This window comes from Mytilus californianus, unplaced genomic scaffold (genome assembly GCF_021869535.1).
Source record: "Mytilus californianus isolate M0D057914Y unplaced genomic scaffold, xbMytCali1.0.p SCAF_37, whole genome shotgun sequence".
Classification (NCBI taxonomy): domain Eukaryota; kingdom Metazoa; phylum Mollusca; class Bivalvia; order Mytilida; family Mytilidae; genus Mytilus; species Mytilus californianus.
The window spans coordinates 1,711,469-1,719,023 of NW_026262687.1; the positions used below are offsets into that span (position 1 = coordinate 1,711,469).

General features: G+C 30.2%; 1 long non-coding RNA gene across 1 annotated transcript; it reads left to right on the forward strand.

Annotated features, from left to right (window-relative positions):
* The first annotated feature begins 999 nt into the window (after positions 1–999).
* Positions 1,000–7,202, forward strand: LOC127736816 (uncharacterized). The gene is made up of 3 exons (XR_007999199.1): positions 1,000–2,102; positions 5,490–5,676; positions 6,842–7,202. It is a non-coding gene; the product is annotated as an uncharacterized LOC127736816 (long non-coding RNA).
* Positions 7,203–7,555: the final 353 nt, after the last annotated feature.

Genomic DNA, 7,555 nt, shown 5'->3' on the forward strand with positions numbered 1-7,555 from the left:
AAAACAAACAAATATATTGTAGCGGTTGCTTGTTTGATTACAAGACCAAACTAATCATTAAACAGAAGAAGCCAGAACCTGCCTTGTAAATGGCCTTACATTCTATTCTTTTCTTTCTTATGATGTTTTGCTTTAGTATTTAAATGTGACATACACTTGTCAAAACAGGGCACTTAGTTTTACCGTAAGTACGTCAAAACAGAACACTTTGAAACCTTCTATAAGGGATATTTGCTAATTTTTATATCTGATGGCAGCCATTTTAAAAAAAAAAGTGGCCATATTTGAAATTTGAATTTGGGTCAATAGCTTATTTTGTTCAAAGCACCAAACACTACTACATGGCAAATTTTATCTTATATAAGGACTATTTGTTGATTTTGATATTCTTTGGTGGCCATCTTCGAAAAGCCACCATACTGAATTGAAATTTGGGTCATGGCTGAATATTTCAGAAACGCCAAATTTTACCTTAAATGAGACCTTATAAAAGTTATATACATGTATGTTGATTATGATATTGTAAGGCGGCCATCTTGATAATAGCCGCCAGTTTTCAATGTAAAGGTTGGTTCAAAGCTTATATTGTTAAACATACCCAGAACTACAACCACGCCAACTTTATTGCTTTTATCATGAAACCAACAATATTATCACAGATCTGTAAAATTATAATGTGATATTGTTAAAATGTTATATAATTGGAGTATACAAAACCATCTTTCAAATTTAAAGACGATAATGTAAAATATGTTCATTTATACACAATTTCTAAAACGTCAAAAGTAAAAAAAAAACATTTCTTAAAGCTTTCGAAAACCTGTTGGTTAATACAAATGTACATGATGTACGTTTTTTTTTTTTTTTATATTGTCAATCAGCAATTGTACGAATTACCTGTATTTTGTGTCATTACATTTATGTTTAGGCTACTGGGCGGTCCACTTTAAAATTGTCTTTCTGATTTCCTAGTACTTGACTAAAATGAAACAGGACCTCATTGCTTAGTGAATGAAACATACAACTTACTATGTATTCGGTTATAAACTAACGTATATATTTATGTAGGTAAAAAGACACTTGACGAATCTCATCATCAAGGGTTTAACAATAACAGCATACTGATTTCAGTGTTAAGGTAAGATTAATAGTCTTTCCGTCGTTATTGATATACATTAACTTAATCTTAATTAACGATATTGCTGCAATCGGATTAAATCCTCAGATTTAAAACAAATAGGTAAGTCAACGAATTTTATGAAGATGTATATAGTATATACATGATATATGTGTTTAATTATTTTCTATAGAAATCAATAATCTAAATTTACATTTCATTAACTAAGGATCACTCAGAATGTTACCCTACCCTTTTGAATTAAAACAGTCTATATATTATAAGAAAAAGGTGGTCAACATAAGTACCTATTTTCTCATCTCTATTTCATATATGAGAAATTCCTTCGGTAGATTTGAATATATTTTTTAGAACAAATTAACGGGAACAGTTGTAGGTATTCAATTGGACACCTTCTTTACACTTTAAATGCTACACTTGTTCCCGCATTGTTTTGGTCAAATTTAAATGAACTTTAAGTTTCATTAAATATAGTTAAAACAGTTTGTTGCATAACATAATTAGGAATTTTCAAAGTATATTGCAGACATTTTGCCTGGTTATTTTAGTGCTAAATGTGAACAAATTCGCTAGCTAACACATGCGTTAAAATGTATTGTTCAAAAAATTTTAACGACAATGTTAACTTACACTGCGTTAAGAGTCGTTAATTTTTGTTTTATGTTAAATTGTATCCCATAATATACAGCAATTCTCCACTTCTTGTTACCAATATGGCTGATATTTCTAAAAAAAAAAAAGGAATTGCCAAGGAACAGAAATACTTATTCATCCTCTGGAGAGGCAAGAAACAAATATGGAAATATGTGTCGTTAGGCAAAGGAGAAATTCACTTACTCCAGACAAGAAATGGACAATACAGGAGGTGGACTACCACCTACACAGCTTAGCATTGATAAGGAAAAATTTGTGAATGCCTCATTCAGCGAAGTTGGTGGCATTGAAGCAGATATCCCTTGTAATGGTATGTTTTGTTTTTTTATTTATTTAATTGTTACTTCAATTTCGTTTTTTTATTTTGACTTATAAACTTCAGGTTTGATTTTTCAACCTGTGAATGCAGAAATAAGTTCACGATCACAATTGTCTGCTTTGACAGAAGTGTTTCACATAGTATTGGATTTCCTCGCTTCAAATATCTTTGACCGTGACATGTTCTAAAAATATATGCCAATCTACCGTCATAATCATACATTTGTGTCATTAGTCGTCACTTGAATTTAAAGAATTGAATCATCAACTTACTCTCTTTACATTCTGATATCCTTAAAACAATATATAACCTCTACAAATCTTTATTTTGGCTGCAAAACCAACTTCCGCATCGTGCTGTTTTACTTTAGCCGCTTGTTTGTCTCTTGTTACATATAAAAATAAATGTATACGGAGATTTGACTCAAAAATCAAAAACTGGTTTGAAGTGATGAAACTGTTGTAGCCTGTTTCTTATTGCTGGTAAATGAATTATTGAGTTATTCCTCTTTGTACTTTTACTTAGAAAAAAAAACCTCATTATAGTACTACTTTCAAAAGGGGTCTTTACATACTGATCTCCTATCAGTAAAAGAACTAAAGAAAATAAAAAGAAACAAACAAACAGAGAAATACAAGCAAACAAGCATTATGTCTCTTTTAACATAACCACGAAGTCATCATTCATACAGTTGGATGCAGGCCAAGCAGGACATAAAGTAAACGCATGTTAACGATGCGTTCACATTTTTTATTTGTTAACTTTAATTTTCGCTTTTACAAGTAAACCCGCGTTTACTACAATAACGTTAACACGATCAAAATGGAAATTGCTAATGTCTACTAAAGTAAACGCGTGTTTACTATGTGTCCGTTAGGTCAGTAGTAAACGGCATTTACTAAATATTTAACATCTTCACATGTACGATAACTTAGAAAACACGCGTTTACTATTCCCGCTCACCATTTGTGAAAATTATAAATATACTTTGTCTTGCTTATTTATATATTGCAAATGATTAATAAAAAATATCGCTTAAAGATATTTTCAGAAATTATTGGATAAGTAAATTCTGCAAAACAATATTCCTTACTGTAGATTTATACTAGGAATTATTTCAAGACTTGGAAAAAAAAGACTATATAAAAAGATCCTTGAAACTGTTTATTTAGACATTACACTACTTTCAACATATTTGCCATAGTTTTATGGTTTACTGAATTTAAAAAATGATTTAGTTGATCGACATTTATGTAAACGATTTTATTAAACCTGTTCATCCCTGAATACATAAGAAATTGTTTTATTTAAAATTAAAATCGTCGAAATAAATCAGTTTTCATGTCAAACAATCCATCATAAGGTATAAAAAGAGAATTCATCGCGCCATTACAATTGTTCAAGGTTTTGTTATGTGAAAAGAAATATTGGCCATTTTTATTTTTCTGATTATACTTATAATCATCCGTAGCGTTATAGAGCTTTCAATTAGTGTAAAATGTCCTTAAAATACAAGAATAAAATGTTATTGCTGTAACATAAAATTTTACAAAAATTAAAACACCGACTCACTATATTAATGCAAAAACAATTCTAAACTTTAATTTCTTCACTCTTATGTCTATCAATACATTATGATGTAGAAAAGACTTCAATAAGCAGGCCAGTACAAGAGTAGAAATAAATAAAAAAAGAAATATTGTCACTTTTTATTGTTATTGACATAGATATTAGTAACCATATAATTCTAGAGCTCTCCATATTTTCCTGAGAAAACAAAAGAACAGAGTTTTGATGCTATTGAATAATATTCAACCAAAATGAAAAATAATGACAATTTTTTTTATATGATAGCAAATAATGCAATTTTAACTTAAATTCTATCACTTTGGTGTCTAACTATTCATCCTGAGGTATAATAAGTACTCAATTATCTGGCAAGAACAAGAATATTATATAAAAAAGAAATATTGTCACTTTATCGACATCAATAGTAATAACCATAAACTAACATAGCTCTCAATTGGTTTAAAACTATTCATTATGTGGTATCAAAAAGAACAAGATTTTAATGCTATTGTATAATATTCTAACAATTGAGGAACATATGGGAACTTCTTTGTACTGAAAAACAAATTTTGTAATTTTAAACTTACATTTCTTCACTTTTATGTCAAACAATCCACTCTAAAGTGTAAAAAGTATCAAATTATCAGGCTTCGAGACGAACAATTTTTTAATATTTTCTTAAATATAAAATGATGAAATATGATTATATTTCATATTTAAGATAAATCCTATGAAAAATAAAAAGAAGTAATCGTCATTGTCCTGTCATTGATCCAGTCATTAGCGTAACCCACCATCCAGCAGAAAGCGTGCGTTCACTCTATAAAAAAATAGAAGACGCGCCATTCCACTTTAACGCGGAAGTAAACGAGGAAGTAAGCGCCCGTTTACTATTTATATCTCCTACAATTTGGGAGTAAACGGAGGGTAAACTTGTCGTTAACATGATGTGCACGCGAGTGAACGCCACATTAAATCTTGTTTTACGTCTACATGTGCTGCTTGGTTGCTTCAAACTGTATGCGTATGCGTTATGCACCAACAAAGATATAAAAAAGGGCAAACTCTTAGAAACACATTGTTCTTACCCATCAATCAATTGTTTAAAATGTAAAATCACAAAAATACTGAAATCCGAGGAAAATTCAAAAAGGAAAGTCCCCAATCAAATGGCAAAATCAAAAAAACACACACATCAAACGAATGGATAACAACTGTCATATTCCTGACTTGGTACAGGCATTTTCTTATGTAGAAAATGGTGGATTGTACCTGGTTTTATAGCTAGCTAAACCTCTCACTTGTATGACAGTCGCATCAAATTCCATTATATTGACAATGATGCGTGAACAAAACAAACAGACACTATAGGTAAAAATGTCAAAAATAGGGGTACAGCAGTCAACATTGTATTATCATCTTAATCACTATAAAACAATCAAATGTAACGAAGAAGCACAAAAAGGCATACATCAAATTTAACATCCTCATTTTGCTTATATTATACGATTTTATTTATCTATGTAAAATCCACCCATAAAGGATGGAAGGTTTTAAGTACTGGCGTAAAATCGCGCGTTTGAAATTCGCACAGGTAGAAAAATAATAATATTTTTTTAAAATATCTTTAAAAATAACAATATATTATACTTTAAAATAAAACAAAAAAATGTTTCAGATTCTACCACTATGATATTTATCATCATGTCACATATAAAACATACCGGTTATAGTCAGTGTGTTTCAACTGTTTTAAATGAAAACAAAATACAATAATTTCTATTTCTGTTTCTTCACTTTACATTTTAGAAGCAAATCCTGTCACAAATGGAAGCCAGTCTCCATGCTGTCTGGATTAGAGCTTTAGACAGTCATCGCTCAAATTTGCAGAACAATCAGCAGACCTTCCCAGTAACAGATGATGCTGAATGGATTGATATAAATGACGCTTGTCCAGTAATCAGACACATATTGAAAGATAATCAAGTGCATGCAGGTAATGTTATTACACATTTACTATACGAAATTCTTCATTTCATGACAGTAGACATAGTCTATACACATTCAACAGTTATGATTTCCTATTGTGTTCGGTGAAAAATTTAGAGAAACAAAATATCTACCAATTGCAGGTTGAAAAAATCAAGGATAACAAATTTCATTTTCAGGATCAATCATGATGAAAAGTAAAATCACAAAAATACCAAACTCCGAAGAATATTCAAAACGGATAGTCCCTAAGCAAATGGCAAAATCAAAAGCCCAAACACATCAAACGAATGGATTACAACTGTCATATTCCTGACATGGTACAGGCATTGTCTTACTAAGAAAATGGTGGTTAAACCTGGTTTTGTAGCTCTCTAAACCTCTCACTTGTATGACAGTCAGTCGCACAGAATTCCATTATCTTGATTACGATGTGTGAACAAAACAAACAAATATAGTAGGTAAAATTGTCAAAATAGTAACTACATTTTTTCTTTAAAAAGCTTGTACATATAGAAATCATTGAGAATGAATTTATAAACTTTATCTGGATTAAGGCTTTTAATAGAAAACAAGAAAATCATATGAATTCACTAAAAAAGGTCAAACGCATACCTTACAATAGCCTTTAAAAACTGATCACTCTAAAGATGCAAGATATACTAATAAGGAGATGTAGTATGCTTGACAACGATACAACTTTCACCAAATTTAAAAAAAAGGTTATAAAAGCAATTATAGGTTACCTAACTGCCTTTGACAATGAGAAATCCATACTGTATAGTCGGCTAGTAATGAAAATCAATGGCATAATTTATAACAAAACAGAATGTTGCGCGTTCAAACATTTTTGTGAGCGGTCAATGTTATGCCAACCTGGGACATGTAGCGATGTTACAGCACAACATAGGAACAGAGCTTAACTCATTGGGTTGATACAAAACAGAAACAAAAAACTAACAACGATATTCACCTCCGGATACTTATATTTTAAATGAGCAGACACAAACAAGATAAATAAAAAGCAGGATATAAGTGTCCCATTAGAATACCACTCTAAAGACACACTCCATCAAAAAAGGACTGTTGAAAATTTGCCAAAACATGAATATGTAAATAAACTCTTATATTGGTTATTGATAATTTCCAACATTGTGCTCTTTTTCTTACAGCATACATCCAACACTCAAGAAGAAGAAACATCTGATAATGTGTATTTGTTATAATGCGCAGTTCCTGAAAAAAAGAACTTAAGAAGAACATACTGCAAATATATTTCCTAAAACAATTGCGTTGCAAGTAAGACAATTTGGATTATGATGCCCTAAAACCGATAGATGCCCTTAAACTACTATCAGTTTTCGGGTAGTGAATGTTAAAACATGAGAATATGTTTTAGGGCAGTGAATGTTAAAACATGAGAATATATTTTAGGGCAGTGAATGTTAAAACATGAGAATATGTTTTAGGGCAGTGAATGTTAAAACATGAGAATATATTTTAGGGCAGTGAATGTTAAAACATGAGAATATGTTTTAGCCGTTTTATATTTAGATGTTTTGAATGTATTTACTTTCATGTTTGACTTGTTTTAATTACCTTTTTCAAAAATACAATTTTTATTACAAAATCCATTTAATTATAAGCTACATATATTATATTGATTTATTTTCAACTATCACATATTGTATTTAATTCTTTTTAATAAAGACTGTTAGCAATTTGGATTTTGTGTTGTTGTTTTTTCTTCATTTATGTAGCCCTAACAGTTAAGAGGTGTTGACATTTTGATGATGTCAATTGTGATAATTTCAAACTGATGTTAAGAGATGATTATTCTAATGTTGAGTCTAATTTAATTAGTCACCAAACATGTTTCTATGTAC